Source organism: Pristiophorus japonicus, chromosome 25, assembly GCF_044704955.1.
Source record: "Pristiophorus japonicus isolate sPriJap1 chromosome 25, sPriJap1.hap1, whole genome shotgun sequence".
NCBI classification, from domain to species: Eukaryota; Metazoa; Chordata; class Chondrichthyes; family Pristiophoridae; genus Pristiophorus; species Pristiophorus japonicus.
Window position 1 is genome coordinate 29,706,104 of NC_092001.1, and position 17,599 is coordinate 29,723,702.

At 47.7% G+C, this 17,599-nt stretch overlaps 1 long non-coding RNA gene across 2 annotated transcripts in view; it reads right to left on the bottom strand.

The window, feature by feature from the left end:
- Nucleotides 1-220: 220 nt before the first annotated feature.
- Nucleotides 221-17,599, bottom strand: part of LOC139238110 (uncharacterized) — a 73,926-nt gene continuing 56,547 nt past the window's right edge. For both annotated transcript variants that reach the window (XR_011588572.1, XR_011588571.1), the window contains 2 exons: nt 2,590-2,682; nt 221-963 (listed from right to left, as the gene is read on the bottom strand). This is a non-coding gene — a long non-coding RNA (uncharacterized lncRNA). The remainder of the gene's footprint in view (nt 964-2,589; nt 2,683-17,599) is intronic.

Sequence of the window (17,599 nt, forward strand, 5' to 3'; positions counted from 1 at the left end):
CTATATTAATCTTATATACACATGTGATTTAATTTTCAGCTAAGAGTGTATTGTCTAAACACAGTTGAACGGGAATGCAGTTAATTATTTCTACACCAGCCGCCTTATCTTGTTCAGGATATCTTTTCAGTGCTGATGTTTCTTTTGTATGTGTGGTCTCTCTCTCGCTCTCTGTCTGTCTCTACTTCTTTACAAATGAACACATGGAGCTCTTTAGGGATATCAAGTTTAATAACTGCTATATGTCACACTATCCTACACACCAAGGAATCCGAATCAAACACTCCTGAGCATATCTTACATTGTTGATAGATTGCGCTGGAAGCTCAGGTACAAAAAATGTCCCACATCCGCTGGGGTGTACTTTCCGCATGTCTTTCTCACCAGAGAGACAGATTCTCCATATTGCTATGTGCCAGATTAATATTAAAGATGTATTCTGCCAATTCAGAGCTTAGACCTTACCACGGAGCCTTTCTGAAGCTCAATCTCGTCAGCTATCTCCTGGGCTGGACTGCAGGCTCTATTGTCACTTGTACTGTATCTTTACTTCGGTCTAGAGATCGCCACCCACAACTCCCTCTGAAGTTTGCTGCATTATTAGCGGCGTCAAATGCGAGGAGAATATTATGGCCCTTGTGCCATTGTGTACTTTGGAATGTATATTTTTCCTAGGATCACAGAAGAAGGTGCAAGATACATTTGTTTGTTCATGATCACATCTGAACTTCTCCCCCTTGTGGTTATTGTTAGAGTTTGTCCAGATGAGGGTTGCACTGTCCAAGGCACCAATGTAACGATCTGCGACTTCTGGCCAATAAGTCAGTTGTTCAGATTAAATGTTCATCTGGTGGATTATAAACGAAACTGTTGCAACTTGGTTGAATTCAAACATAACAACTCCCCTATTATCGTGGTGTTTGACAGTAGTTTGTCCAAAGGTCTTTACTCATCGCCTCCAGTCTGCGAATACAACATGAGAACTCTGAGCCATTCCGTACCCACACCTTGTATCCGCTCCCCTTTCCTGCCCACGGACCCAAATCCCGTACTTTGTCTCACCCTCGTTTGTTCCCCTTTAGCATTCAATGCATTTCGGTCAGGCGTCATTTTCACCGCAACCCAAACATCTCCCAATTTAGAATTGACCATTCATGACTTATTTTCAATTTATTTCCTGTTCATTTCCTCCTCTGTCACTGAACTGCTACTTTTTGCAATTATCCATAACTCATTCTCACACTGTCCATTTATTCATACATTTAAATGGCCAGTAGTTTACTCGGATCTCCGGTGAATTTCTACCCCACTTTCGACGAAGTTGCAGTGGCAGAAGGGTAACAGCTACAAGGAAATTTCCAGAGTCTATTTGTATTTTCGATACACTTTGTGAAGTCGTTTACTTTCGCGTTTTTACCCCACACTCACAGATATTTAACATTGCAATTGTATGCTAAAATCCTGTTCTGCTAGACAATTCTAGCAGCGGTAAAGAGTTCAGTTCCAGTCCCCAGATCCTGCAGCAAAGTAGATTTCACACCAAATCCTGTGTTACTGGCTCCCTTGCTGTAACCTGACGGCTGATTCCCTGTTTCTGTGTGTTTCCCTTTTACAGCTAATATGGTGACGATTGTGATCCTGTCCAGGGGAAAGTGCGGTCTCTTCAGATGTATCACTCGCTACCTGGTGGCCATGGCAGCGGCGGATCAACTGGTCAGTATCACTGATGTGATACTGTTTCGGATTAATAATTATTATTTCCCGACTACCTTCCTGTACATCACATCTGTGTGTTCTTTCCTCATAGCGCTAGTTCGTGCAGTCACCGATATTTCTGTCTGGTTAACCATCGCTTTCACTTTCGATCGTTTTGTTACCATTTGTTGACAGAAACTGTGGACTAAATATTGCACCGAGAAAACTGCATCCCTGGTTATAGGAACCGTGTGCCTGCTGTTCTGTATAAAAAACATCCACTGGTTCTTTATATATGAACCCTATTATACAATCGACAATGTACCCTGGTTGTGTAAAGCAAAACTCGAGTATTATACTGTAACTGCTTGGGTAGCATTTGGCTGGATTAACCGCTGTTTTACCCCACTGCTCCCAATATTCCTGATATTGCTGCTCAATGCTCTGACTGTAGGATTCATTTTGGCGGCCAGCAGAGTCCGCTGGAGGCTGAGGGGCAGCAAGAATGATGTGAATCACAATGATCCGGAGATGGAGAACCGAAGGAAATCCATCATCTTACTCTTCACTATATCCGGTAACTTCATACTGCTCTGGGCAACTTATGTGATATTTTTCTTTTTAATGCGAATTACAAACCAGTTTTATTCTACAGGTTACAATGACCCGATGTATATTGCAGACTTTACCAGCTACATGCTGCTGCTTTTGAGCTGCTGTACAAACACGTGTATTTATGCAGTAACCCAGACTAAATTCAGAGATGAGCTGAAAAATGGGTTGAAGTATGCTCTGAGAATAATATTTAACTTAGTTCATGAAAGAAAAGTTCAGAGTTATTCCCAACATTAGTTCTGCATTACATCACATATCGTATCCTGAGTTATATTTTACCTGAACCTCAGAAGGCTGCAACTCAAGCCCAGGCTTCTTCAGACATGACACTGAAGAATATCTGACAAGGCCTGCGGTTTCCTATGTAAGTGTCTGTGAACAAGATAGAAGAGCATTATGTAGACAGTAGGTTGTAACAGCGGTAGCAGTTTAATTGGATTAAATCATGCTCCTGGACACAAAGAGATACAAGTCCCAGCACTGAGGTTTAGGATGTTGTGACCATGGAATGTTTATTGCCGGATGAACATCAGAACACGTGGGTTATCCCCAGCGGAGTGTAAAAGGAGAATACGCCTTTCGATTTAATAGCTGAAGAATATCAGGAAGTGAATGATAACTGTGTTGGTTTTTGTGTGTGGAAATGCCTGTAGAATAATAAACAGATCATTATATCAATCAGCTTGTATTGTCTTTGAAATTTTACATTCTCCAGTTCACGAGCAGCTTCTCCATCACCTGTGGCTCTGTGAAATTTATTAGAACTGAAGTGATGTTGATTGTGGACGTGAGTCCATTGTCCTGGTGTCTGTGAACGGTGGTGTTTCCAGCAGCGAGTCCCCTTTCCCTGTGTCTATGTACAATGGTGTTTGCATATTAAAAACACCACTGGCAATGAGAACCAGTAGCATGGTGTGTGGGCAGCTGCAGACATTTCTCAGGAAGAAATGACCCAGGTGGCCATTGCCTGCAGTCAGATATCTGTGACCACAGGTTAGATTGGGCACCATGACAGCAATGTGATTCTAACCTTGTGACCAGTAAAATAGTGTCGCTTTCATCGAGCTCTCCTTCACCGAAAACATACTGAGGTTCACTTTCTGCAGGAAAACCCCGCCATTGTCCTAACTCATTCGCTGCTTATCCGGTATCAGGGTCCAGTGATCCAAACCCAGCTGAAGTGTGTGTGAATGTGAGGCTCAGTGTATAAGGGACCAGCCTCAGTGTCCAGTGAACCAGACCCAGCTGAAGTGTGTGTGAATGTAAGACTCAGTGTGTGAGAGACTAGCCTCAGGATCCAGTGATCCAGACCCAGCTGAAGTTTGTGTGAATGTAAGGGTTCAGTGTGTGAGGAACCAGCCTCAGGGTCCAGTGATCCAGACCCAGTTGAAGTGTGTGTGAATGTGAGGCTCAGTGTGTGAGGGACCAGTCTCAGGGTCCAGTGATCCAGAGCCAGCTAAAGTGTGTGTGAATGTGTGGCTCAGTGTGTGAGGGACCAGCCTCAGTGTCCAGTGATCCAGACCCAGATGAACAGTGTGTGAATGTGATGGCTCAGTGTGTGAGGAACCTGCAGAATGAGGGTCCATTGATCCAGACCCAGCTGAAGTGTGTGTGAATGTGAGGCTCAGTGTGTGAGGAACCTGCAGAATGAGGGTCCAGTGACCCAGACCCAGCTGAAGTGTGTGTGAATGTGAGGTTCAGTGTGTGAGGGACCAGCCTCAGGGTCCAGTGATCCAGACCCAGCTGAAGTTTGTGTGAATGTGAGGCTCAGTGTGTGAGGGACCAGTCTCAGGGTCCAGTGATCCAGACCCAGCTGAAGTGTGTGTGAATGTGAGGCTCAGTGTGTGAGGGACAAGCCTCAGGGTCCAGTGATATAGACCCAGCTGAAGTGTGTGTGAATGTAAGGCTCAGTGTGTGAGAGACCAGTCTCAGGGTCCAGTGATCCAGACCCAGCTGAAGTGTGTGTGAATGTGAGGCTCAGTGTGTGAGGGACCAGTCTCAGGGTCCAGTGATCCAGACCCAGCTGAAGTGTGTGTGAATGTGAGGCTCTGTGTGTGAGGGACCAGCCTCAGGGTCCCGTGATCCAGACCCAGCTGTGGGCAACGCAGTTTAGGAAGAATATGAAGGCATTAGAGAGGGTGCAGGAAAGATTTACGAGAATGATTCCAGGGATGAGGGACTTCCGTTATCTGGATAGATTGGAGAAGCTGGGATTGCAAAGCGGATAGAGTATAAAAGCAGAGAAGTCCTGCTACAACTGTACAGGTTATTGATGAGGCCACACCTGGAGTACTGCATGCAGTTTTGGTCTCTTATTTAAGGAATGATATACTTGCATTGGAGGCAGTTCAGAAAAGGTTCACGAGGTTGATTCCTGAGGTGAGAGGGTTGATTTATGAAGAAAGGTTTGAGTAGATTGGGCCTCTACACATTGGAGTTAAGAAGAATGAGAGGTGATCATATTGAAACATAAAAGATACTGAGGGGGCTTGAGAAGGTGGATGCAGAGAGGATGTACCCACTCATAGGGGAAACTAAAACCAGGGGGCATAGTTTCAGAGTAAGGGGTCGCCCATTTAAAACTGAGATGAGGAGGAATTTCTTCTCAGAGGGTTATAAATCTGTGGAATTCTCTGTCCCAGAGAGCTGTGGAAGCCGGGACATTGAATATATTGAAGGTGGAGATAGACAGATTTTTGAGCGATTATGGGAGTAAAGGGTTATGGGGAGCGGGCAGCGAAGTGGAGCTGAGTCCATGATCAGATCAGCCATGATCTTATTGAATGGTGGAGCAGGCTCGAGGGGCCGTATGGCCTACTCCTGCTCCAATTTCTTATGTTCTAATGTTCTTCTTTCACTTTACTTTACAGAAGTTCACTTTACAGGCTATTAAACGGGGAGGGTTTGTCGACCAAAGGCTCGAGTCAAACATCACATTCAGATCTGATAGAGTCACTCGATTCATCGGGACCTGAATATCTTCCGCCTTTGACCATGGAAGCAAAAAACACTGTTCACAGAGGGTAGAAACTCTACACGTGTTGTGTGTGTGGGCAAGGATTCAGCCGATCATCCAATCTGGAGAGACACAAGCGCAGTCGCACTGGAGAAAAACTGTCTAAATGTGGCGACTGTGGGAAACGTTTCCACAACCCGTCCCAGCCGGAAACACATCGGCGAGTTCACACTGGGGAAAGGCCGTTCACCTCTCTGAGTGTGTGAAGGGATTCACTCAGTTATCCCACCTGCTGATACACCAGCGAGTTCACACTGGGAAGAGGCTGTTCACCTCTCTGAGTGTGGGAAGGGATTTACTCAGTTATCTCACCTGCTGATACACCAGCGAGTTCACACTCGGGAGAGACCGTTCACCTCTCTGAATGTGGGAAGGGATTCACTCAGTTATCCCACCTGTTGATACACCAGCGAGTTCACACTGGGGAGAGGCTGTTCACCTCTCTGAGTGTGGGAAGGGATTCACTCAGTTATCCCACCTGCTGATACACCAGTGACTTCACACTGGGGAGAGACCATTCACCTCTCTGAGTGTGGGAAGGGATTCACTCAGTTATCCCACCTGCTGATACACCAGTGACTTCACACTGGGGAGAGACCATTCACCTCTCTGAGTGTGGGAAGGGATTCACTCAGTTATCCCACCTGCTCATACACCAGTGACTTCACACTGGGGAGAGACCATTCACCTCTCTGAGTGTGGGAAGGGATTCACTCAGTCATTGGAGTCAGCAGAGAATTCCGCAGGTTCACAATTCTCTGAGTGAGTTATGTACTCAGAAAGGTGAGGGGATTTATTCGCAGCTTTCCAGGCCCCTGTTTATTTCACCTTCTCTCTGATCCAATTATCTCTCAGTTCTGAAGAAAGGCCTTGCTGAATTGTGGAATGAAGCGAATGTTTCTCCAATGTTGGTATGACTGCAGTACTGATGTACACCAGCAGCTGGTGATATTGTACTGTAAAACTTTACTGAACTTTGCCCAGCTCACCATCCCCATCTCCTGGCTGTCAGTGGTCTACAATGGGCTGCAAGGGAAGGTTAAACACTCTGGGGTGAATTCTCACTTTTACCTCCCACAACTCGGGTGTTAGGGGATCGGCTCCAGTTTTACAGCCCGCACGGAGGAAATGTGAACATTAGCCCTTTAAAGCGAAGGTTTACAAACTCCGGGTCTCTGTGAAGAGAGATAGTTTGTGTATTTCCCATCACCAATGGTGCGTGGTGCTGATACCTGAGCAATGTGTTCACTTTCAGAGCACAACTTATTGCTGCTTTTTAATACAAAGGAGCGGGGCAGTGATGAGAAAGGGCGGGGATGGAGCTGCTGTCGGCGTTTAGTTTTTATTAAAGTCTGCTCACATTTTATATTTGTATCGGTTTATTACAGTCTCACTGGGATTTACAATGTGTCATTTGGGATTACATTTTCTAACTCCCGAACTCTGGCCTCTGCTCCTGACCCTATCCACGCGGGGTCAAGTTGTTGTAAGGTCACAGATGATAAAGGCAGAGAGAGAGAGACAGAAAGAGAGACAGAGAAAGAGAGGGAGAGAGAGAGAGAGGGAAAGACAGAGAGAGAGAGAGAGAGACAGAGAGAGAGAGACAGAGACAGACAGAAAGATGGAAAGAGAGAGAGAGGGAGAAGGAAAGGCAGAGAGAGAGAGAGAGAGGGGGGGGAAAGACAGAGAAAGAAAGAGAGAGTTGAAAAACAGAGAGATAGACAGAGAGGGAGAGGAAGAGAGAGAGAGAGACAGATATAGAGAGAGAGACAGAGAGAGAGAGAGAGAGAGAGAGAGAGAGAGAGAGAGAGAGAGAGAGAGAGAGAGAGAGATAGAGAGAGAGATAGAGGGAGAGAGAGACAGAGACAGAGAGGGAAAGAGAGATAGAGAGTGAGAAAAACAGAGACGCAGATAGACATAGCACGAGAGAGACAGACAGAGAGAGAGAGTGAGCGAGAGAGAGAGAGAGACAGCGAGGGAGATAGACATACAAAAGGACAGAGACAGAGAGAGAGAGAGAGAGAGAGAGAGAGAGAGACACAGAGAGAGAGAAATAGAGAAAGAGAAAGACAGAGACAGAGAGAGGGAGACAGAGAGAGAGAATGAAAGACAGACAGATAGAGGGAAAAACAGAGAGACAGATAGACAAAGCGAGAGAGAGAGAATGAGCGAGAGAGAGAGAGAGAGACAGCGAGGGAGACAGACGTACAGAGGGACAGTGAGATAGTGAGAGAGAGAGAGACAGAGAGAGAGAAACAGAGTGAGAGAGAGAGAAAGAGAGAGGTGAGTGTGCGTGTCTCTCTATCTGTCTCCCTGTATAGATTCTGGGATTGACACAGGACTATGGGGTGAGGGCGGGGCAGTGGGATTAGTTTGGAGATTGATACAGGGCTATGAGGAGAGAGCGGGGCAGTGTGATTAGTTTTGGGATTGATACAAGGCTATGAGGAGAGAGCGGGGCAGTGGGATTAGTTTGGGGATTGATACAGGGCTATGGGGAGAGAGCAGGGAAGTGGGATTAGTTTGTGGATTGATACAAGGCTATGAGGAGAGAGCGGGGCAGTGGGATTAGTTTTGGGGATTGATACAGGGCTATGGGGCGAGAGCGGGGCAGTGGGATTCGTTTGGGGATTGATACACGGCTATGGGGAGAGAGCGGGGCAGTGGGATTAGTTTGGGGATTGATACAGGGCTATGGGGAGAGAGCGGGGCAGTGGGATTAGTTTGGGGATTGTAACAGGACTATGGAGAGAGAGCGGGGCAGTTAGATTAGTTTGGGCTTGATACAGGACTATGGGGAGAGAGCGGGGCAGTGGGATTAGTTTGTGGATTGATACAGGACTATGGGGAGAGAGCGGGACAGTGGGATTAGTTTGGCGATTGATACAGGACTATGAGGAGAGAGCAGGGCTGTGGAATTAGTTTGGGGATTGAAAAGGGCTATGGGGAGAGAGCGGGGCAGTGGGATTAGATTGCAGATTGATAAAGAGCTATGGGGAGAGAGCGGGGCTGTAGGATTAGTTTGTGTGAGATTAAGCAGCCATTTTACATGAAATACGTCATGACCATTATACACCAGGACTCTTGTTACAGAGTCTGAGAGACTGGGGGAGAGCTAGAGAGACAGAGAGAGAGAGAGAGAGAGAGAGAGAGAGAGAGAGAGAGGAGAGAGAGAGAGGAGGGAGAGAGAGACAGAGATATATAGGGAGAGAGAGACAGGGACAGAGCGAGAAAGAGAGAGAGACAGGTAGTGAGTGAGAGAGAGATAGAGGGAGAGAGAGACAGAGACAGAGAGGGAAAGAGAGATAGAGAGTGAGAAAAACAGAGACACAGATAGACATAGCACGAGAGAGACAGACAGAGAGAGAGAGTGAGCGAGAGAGAGAGAGGAGGGAGAGAGAGACAGAGATATATAGGGAGAGAGAGACAGGGACAGAGCGAGAAAGAGAGAGAGACAGGTAGTGAGTGAGAGAGAGATAGAGAGAGATACAGATAGAGAGAGAGTGAGAGACAAAGAGAGAGAAAGACAGAGAGAGATAGAGAGAGAGACAAAACGTGAGAGCGCGAGAGAGAGAGAAAGAGATACAGAGACAGAGAGATAGAGAGAGAGAGAGAGAGCGGGAGAGTAGAGAGAGAGAGACAGAGAGAGATAGAATGAGAGAGTGAGAGAGACAGGGAGAGAGTGCGAGAGCGAGACAGAATTTGAGAGAGAGAGGGAGGAACAGAGAGAGAGAGGGAGAAAGAGGGAGATAAAGCGTATGAGAGAGAGAGCGAGACAGGGAGAGACGGAGAGAGACAGAGAGAACAATAGAGAGAGAGAGGGAGAGAGAGAGGTAGAGGCGAGGCAGAGAAAGAGAGAGAGATAGAGTGAGAGGGAGTGAGAGTGAGCGATGAAGCGATACAGAGTTGGTGAGAGGGAGAGAGACAGAGACAGAGGGAGAGAGAGGAAACGAGACAGAATGGGAGAGACAGAGAGAGAGGGGGAGAGAGAGGTAGGGAGATAGAGGGAGTGAGACAGAGAGACAAACAGAGAGGTGCTCTCTCCAAATGTAAATAATTATAAGACCGCAGGTAATTAACTGACGAAACGTATCAGATTATGAGGGGGCTCGACAAGGTGGATGCAGAGAGGATGTTTCCACTGATGGGGGAGACTAGAACTGGGGGGCATGGTCTTAGAATAAGGGGCCGCCCATTTAAAACTGAGATGAGGAGAAATTTCTTCTCTCAGAGGGTTGTAAATCTGTGGAATTTGCTGCCTCAGAGAGCTGTGGAAGCAGGGATATTGAATATATTTAAGAGAGAGATAGCAAGTTCCTTAACTGATAAGGGATAAGGGTTTATGGTGAGCGGGCAGGGAAGTGGACCTGAGTCCATGATCGGATCAGCCATGATCGTATTAAATGGTGGTGAAGGCTGGAGGGGCCAAATGACCAATTCCTGTTTCTATTTCTTATGTTCGTATCTCCGTATCTAACCGAGTGCTGTACCTGCACTGGGAGTGTTTGATGGGACAGTGTAGAGGGAGCTTTACTCTGTAGTTAACCCCGTGCTGTAAATGCCCTAGGAGTGTTTGATGGGACAGTGTTGAGGGAGCTTTAATCTGTATCTAACCCCGTGCTGTACCTGCCCTGGGATTGTTTGATGCGACAGTGTAGAGGGAGCTTTACTCTGTATCGAACCACGTGCTGTACCTTACCCTGGAGTATTTGATGGGACAGTGTAGAGGGAGCTTTACTCTGTATCTAACTCTCTGTACCTGCCCTGGGAGTTTTTGATGGAAGTGTTAAGAGAGCTTTACTCTGTATCTAACCCCCTGCCTGTACCTGCCCTGGGAGTGTTTGATGGGACAGTGTAGAGGGAGCTTAATTCGGTATTAATCCCCCTGTACCTGCACTGGGATTGTATGATGCGACAGTGTGGAGGGAGCTTTACTCTGTATCTAAACATTTGCTGTACCTGCCCTGGGAGTGTTTGATGGGACATTGTAGTGGGAGCTTTAATCTGTATCTAACTTCCTGTACCTGTCCTGGGAATGTGTGATGGGACAGAGCTTTACTCTCTATCTAACCCCATGCTGTACCTGCCATGAGAGTGTTTGATGGGACATTGTAGAGAGAGCTTTACTCTGCATCTAACACCATGCTGTACCTGCCCTGGGAGTGTTTGATGGGACAGTGTAGAGGGAGCTTTACTCTGTATCTAACCCCGTGCTGTACCTGCCCTGGGAGTGTTTGATGGGACAGTGTAGAGGGAACTTTATTCTGTATCTAACCCCTTGTACCTGCCGTGGGAGTGTTTGATGGGACAGTGTAGAGGTAGCTTTACTCTGTAACTAACCCCGTGCTGTACCTGCCCTAGGAGTGTTTGATGGGACAGTGTAGAGGAAGCTTTACTCTGTATCTAACCCCATGCTGTACCTGCCCTGGGAGTGTATGTTGGGACAGTGTAGAGGGAGCTTTACTCTGTATCTAACCCCCTGTACCAGACCTGGTAGTGTTTGATGGAGCAGTGTTAAGAGAGCTTTACTCTGTATCTAACCCCCTGCCTGTACCTGACCTGGGAGTGTTTGATGGGACAGTGTGGAGGGAGCTTTACTCTGTATCTAAACATTTGCTGTACCTGCCCTGGGAGTGTTTGATGGGACAGTGTAGTGGGAGCTTTATTCGGTATCTCACCCCCTGTACCTGCCCTGGGAGTGTTTGATGGGACAGTGTAGAGGAAGCTTTACTCTGAATCTAACCCGGTGCTGTACCTACCCTGGGAGTATTTGATGGGACAGTGTAGAGGGGACGTTACTCTGTATCTAACCCGTGCTGTACCTGCCCTGGGAGTGTTTGATGGGACAGTGTAGAGGGAGCTTTACTATGAATCTAACTCCCTGTATCTGCCCTGGGAGTGTGTGATGGGACAGAGCTTTACTCTGTATCTAACCCTATGCTGTACCTGCCGTGAGAGTGTTTGATGGGACAGTGTAGAGAGAGCTTTACTCTGTATCTAACCCCATGCTGTACCTGCCCTGGGAGTGTTTGATGTGACAGTGTAGAGGGAGCTTTACTCTGTATCTAACCCCGTGCTGTACCTGCCCTGGGAATGTTTGATTTGACAGTGTAGAGGGAGCTTTACTCTGTATCTAACCCATGCATTACCTGCCTTGGGAGTGTTTGTTGGGACAGTGTCCAGGAAGTTTTACTCTGTATCTAAACATTTGCTGTACCAGCCCTGGGACTGTTTGTTGGGACAGTGCAGTGGGAGCTTTAATCGGTATCTAACCCCCTGTACCTGCCCTGGGAGTTTTTGATTGGACAGTGTAGAGGGAGCTTTAGTCTGAATCTAACCCCGTGCTGTACCTACTCTGGGAGTATTTGATGGGACAGTGTAGAGGGAGCTTTACTCTGTATCGAACCACGTGCTGTATCTTACCTGGGAGTGTTTGATGGGACAGTGTAGAGGGAGCTTTACTCTGTATCTAACCCTCTGTACTTGCACTGGGAGTTTTTAATGGAAGTGTTAAGAGAGCTTTACTCTGTATCTAACCCCCTGCCTGTACCTGCCCTGGGAGTGTTTGATGGGACAGTGTAGAGGGAGCTGAATTCGGTATTAATCCCCCTGTACCTGCCCTGGGATTGTATGATGGGACAGTGTGGAGGGAGCTTTACTCTGTATCTAAACATTTGCTGTACCTGCCCTGGGAGTGTTTGATGGGACATTGTAGTGGGAGCTTTATTCGGTATCTAACACCCTGCACCTGCCCTGGGAGTGTTTGATGGGACAGTGTAGAGGTAGCTTTACTCTGTAACTAACCCCGTGCTGTACCTGCCCTAGGAGTGTTTGATGGGACAGTGTAGAGGAAGCTTTACTCTGTATCTAAACCCATGCTGTACCTGCCCTGGGAGTGTATGTTGGGACAGTGTAGAGGGAGCTTTACTCTGTATCTAACCCCCTGTACCAGACCTGGTAGTGTTTGATGGAGCAGTGTTAACAGAGCTTTACTCTGTATCTAACCCCCTGCCTGTACCTGCCCTGGGAGTGTTTGATGGGACAGTGTGGAGGGAGCTTTACTCTGTATCTAAACATTTGCTGTACCTGCCCTGGGAGTGTTTGATGGGACAGTGTAGTGGGAGCTTTATTCGGTATCTAACCCCCTGTACCTGCCCTGGGAGTGTTTGATGGGACAGTGTAGAGGAAGCTTTACTCTGAATCTAACCCCGTGCTGTACCTACCCTGGGAGTATTTGATGGGACAGTGTAGAGGGGACTTTACTCTGTATCTAACACGTGCTGTACCTGCCCTGGGAGTGTTTGATGGGACAGTGTAGAGGGAGCTTTACTATGAATCTAACTCCCTGTACCTGCCCTGGGAGTGTGTGATGGGAGAGAGCTTTACTCTGTATCTAACCCCATGCTGTACCTGCCGTGAGAGTGTTTGATGGGACAGTGTAGAGAGAGCTTTACTCTGTATCTAACCCCATGCTGTACCTGCCCTGGGAGTGTTTGATGTGACAGTGTAGAGTGAGCTTTACTCTGTATCTAACCCCGTGCTGTACCTGCCCTGGGAATGTTTGACGGGACAGTGTAGAGGGAGCTTTACTCTGTATCTAACCCCTTGTACCTGCCCTGGGAGTGTTTGATGGGACAGTGTAGAGGGAGCTTTACTCTGTATCTAACCCCGTGCTGTACCTGCCCTAGGAGTGTTTGATGGGACAGTGTAGAGGAAGCTTTACTCTGTATCTAACCCCAAGCTGTACCGGCTCTGAGAGTGTTTGATGGTACAGTATAGAGGGAGCTTTACTCTGTATCTAACCCATGCTGTACCTGCCTTGGGAGTGTTTGTTGGGACAGTGTCCAGGAAGTTTTACTCTGTATCTAAACATTTGCTGTACCAGCCCTGGGAGTGTGTGTTGGGACAGTGCAGTGGTAGCTTTAATCGGTATCTAACCCCCTGTACCTGCCCTGGGAGTTTTTGATTGGACAGTGTAGAGGGAGCTTTACTCTGTATCGAACCACTTCCTGTATCTTACCTGGGAGTGTTTGATGGGACAGTGTAGAGGGAGCTTGACTCTGTATCTAACCCTCTGTACCTGCCCTGGGAGTTTTTGATGGAAGTGTTAAGAGAGCTTTACTCTGTATCTAACCCCCTGCCTGTACCTGCCCTGTGAGTGTTTGATGGGACAGTGTAGAGGGAGCTTAATTCGGTATTAATCCCCCTGTACCTGCCCTGGGATTGTATGATGGGACAGTGTGGAGAGAGCTTTACTCTGAATCTTACTCCGTGCTGTACCTACCCTGCGAGTATTTGATGGGACAGTGTAGAGGGGGCTTTACTCTGTATCTAACCCGTACTGTACCTGCCCTGGGAGTGTTTGATGGGACAGTGTAGAGGGAGCTTTACTCTGAATCTAACTCCCTGTACCTGCCCTGGGAGTGATTGATGGAACATTGCAAAGAGCGCTTTACTCTATAGCTACCCGTGCTGTAATTGCCCTGGGAGTGTTTGATGGGAAAGTACAGAGGGAGCTTTACTCTGTATCTAAACGCCTGTACCTGCCCTGCGTGTGTTTGATGGGACAGTGCAGAGGGAGCTTTACTCTGTATCTAACTTCCTGTACCTGTCCTGGGAATGTGTGATGGGACAGAGCGTTACTCTGTATCTAACCCCATGCTGTACCTGCCATGAGAGTGTTTGATGGGACAGTGTAGAGAGAGCTTTACTCTGTATCTAACCCCATGCTGTACCTGCCCTAGGAGTGTTTGATGGGACAGTGTAGAGGGAGCTTAATTCGGTATTAATCCCCCTGTACCTGCCCTGGGATTGTATGATGGGACAGTGTGGAGGTAGCTTTACTCTGTATCTAAACATTTGCTGTACCTGCCCTGGGAGTGTTTGATGGGACATTGTCGAGGGAGCTTTACTCTGTATCTAACCCTCTGTACCTGCCCTGGGAGTTTTTGATGGGACAGTGTAGAGGGAGCTTTACTCTGTATCGAACCACGTGCTGTACCTTACCTGGGAGTGTTTGATGGGACAGTGTAGAGGGAGCTTTACTCTGTATCTAACCCTCTGTACCTGCCCTGGGAGTGTTTGATGGAAGTGTTAAGAGAGCTTTACTCTGTATCTAACCCACTGCCTGTACCTGCCCTGGGAGTGTTTGATGGGACAGTGTAGAGGGAGCTTTATTCGATATCTATACCATTGTACCTGCCCTGGGAATGTATGATGGGACAGTGTAAAGGGAGCTTTACTCTGTATCTAAACACGTGCTGTACCTGCCCTGGGAGTGTATGATGGGACAGTGTAGAGGGAGCTTTACTCTGTATCTTACCCCCTGTACCTGCCCTGGTAGTGTTTGATGGAACAGTGTTAACAGAGCTTTATTCTGTATCTAACCCCCTGCCTGTACCTGCCCTGGGAGTGTTTCATGGGCCAGTGTGGAGGGAGCTTTACTCTGTATCTAAACATTTGCTGTACCTGCCCTGGGAATGTTTGATTGGACAGTGTAGTGGGAGCTTTATTCGGAATCTAACCCCCTGTACCTGCCCTGGGAGTGTTTGATGGGACAGTGTAGAGGGAGCTTTACTCTGAATCTAACCCCGTGCTGTACCTGCCCTGGGAGTGTTTGATGGGACAGGGTAGAGGGAGCTTTACTCTGAATCTAACTCCCTGTACCTGCCCTGGGAGTGATTGATGGAACATTGCAAAGAGAGCTTTACTCTATATCTATCCATGCTGTAATTGCCCTGGGAGTGTTTGATGGGACAGTGCAGAGGGAGCTTTACTCTGTATCTAAGCCCATGCTGTACCTGCCATGAGAGTGTTTGATGGGACAGTGTAGAGAGAGCTTTACTCTGTATCTAACCCCATGCTGTACCTGCCCTGGGAGTGTTTGATGGGACAGTGTAGAGCGAGCTTTACTCTGTATCTAACCCCGTGCTGTACCTGCCCTGGGAGTGTTTGATGGGACAGTGTAGAGGGAGCTTTACACTGTATCTAACCCCGTGCTGTACCTGCCCTGGAAGTGTTTGATGAGACAGGGTAGGGGGACCTTTAATCAGTATCTAACCCCCTGTACCTGCCCTGGGAGTGTTTGATGGGACAGTGTAGAGGGAGCTTTACTCTATATCTAACCCCGTGCTGTACCTGCCCTGGGATTGTTTGATGGGACAGTGTAGAGGGAGCTTTACTCTGTATCGAACCACGTGCTGTAACTTACCTGGGAGTGTTTGTTGGGACAGTGTAGAGTGAGCTTTACTCTCTATCTAACCCCCTGTACCTGCCCTGGGAGTGTTTCATGGAACAGTGTTAAGGGCGCTTTACTCTGTATCTAACCCCCTGCCTGTACCTGCCCTGGGAGTGTTTGATGGGACAGTGTGGAGGGAGCTTTACTCTGTATGTAACCCTCTGTACCTGCCCTGGGAGTGTTTGATGGAAGTGTTAAGAGATCTTTACTCTGTTTCTAAACCCCTGTTCCTGCCCTGGGAGTGTTTGATGGGACTGTGTAGAGGGAGCTTTACTCGGTATCTATCCCCCTGTACCTGACCTGGGATTGTATGATGGGACAGTGTAGGGGGAGCTTTACTCTATATCTAAACACGTGCTTTACATGCCCTGGGAGTGTTTGATGGGTCAGTGTAGAGGGAGCTTTACTCTGTATCTAACCCCCTGTACCTGCCCTGGGAGTGTTTGATGGAACAGTGTTAAGATAGCTTTACTCTGTATCTAACCCCCTGCCTGTACCTGCCCTGGGAGTGTATGATGGGACAGTGTGGAGGGAGCTTTACTCTGTATCTAAACATTTGCAGTACCTGCCCTGGGAGTGTTTGATGGGACAGTGTAGTGGGAGCTTTATTCGGTATCTAACCCCTGTACGTGCCCTGGGAGTGTTTCATAAGACAGTGTAGAGGGAGCTTTACTCTGAATCTAACCCCGTGCTGTACCTGCCCTGGGAGATTTTGATGGGACAGTGTAGAGGGGGCTTTACTCTGTATCTAACCCCCCAAGAGACAGGAGAGAGAGAGACCGCGAGAGAAACTCAGAGACACAGAGAGAGAGAAAGGCAGAGAGAGAGAGAAAGAGACAGGGAGACAGGCAGACAGACAGAGAGATGGTGAGAGAGAGACAGAGAGAGAGACAGAGAGCGAGACACAGAGAGAGAGAGAGAGACAGAGAGACAGAGAATGAGAGACAGAGAATGGGAGACAGAGAGAGAAAGACAGAGAGATAGTGAGACAGAAATGCAGAGAGAGAGAGAGAAACACAGAAATAAAGACAGAGAGAGAGAAACAAAGATTGACAGAGATAGTCAGAGAGAGACAGAGATTGATAGAGAGAGGAAAAGACATAGATAAAGATAGGGAGAGATACAGAGACCGATTAGCAGAGCAAGACGGAGAGGGAGACAGAGAGAGAGGGAAAGATAGAACGAGAGAGAAACATAGATGGGGAGAGAGAGCGATAGGGAGAAAGACAGAGAACGACAGAGAGAGACAGAAAGACAGAGAGAGAGACACAGAGAGGGAGGGAGCGAGAGACAGGCACACAGAGAGATAGAGTGAGGGAGAGCTAGAAACAGATCGAAAGAGATGGAGATATATCGAGAGGGAAAGAGATACAGACAAAGAGAGCCAGAGAACGAACGAGGGAGCGAGAGAGACAGAGAACAAGAGAGAGTGAGAGAGAGAGAGAAAGGGAGAAAGAAAGAGAGAGTGACAGAGATAATCAGACAGACAAAGCGAGAGAGAGATAGAGAGAGATAGAGAGAGCCAGAGAGTGACAGAGCGCGAGAGAGAGAGAGAGAGAGAGAGAGAGAGAGAGAGATCGGCAGACAGAGAGAGAGTGAGAGACAATCAGACAGACAAAGCGAGAGACGGAGAGAGAGAGAGCGAGAGACAGAGACAGAGAGACAGAGAGAGACAGAGACAGAGAAAGCGAGAGTGAGAGAGTGAGACTGAGAGAGAGAGAGAGAGAGAGAGAGAGAGAGAGAGAGATAGAGATAGAGAGATAGAGAGATAGAGAGAGAGACAGAGAGAGACAGAGAGAGCGCAAAAAACAGATGGAGAAAAGTAGAGGTATATAGAGAGGGAAAGAGATACAGAGAGAGAGAGAGCGAGAGACAGATAGAGAGAGAGAGACAGAGAGGGAAAGATAGAGAGAGAGAGAAAAACAGACAGAGAGAGTGAGAGAGAGAGAGCGAGACAGAGGAGAAGACAAAGACAGAGAGATAGGGAGAAAGACAGAGAGAGCGAGAGGAAGAGAGAAAGACAGAGCGAGCGAGAG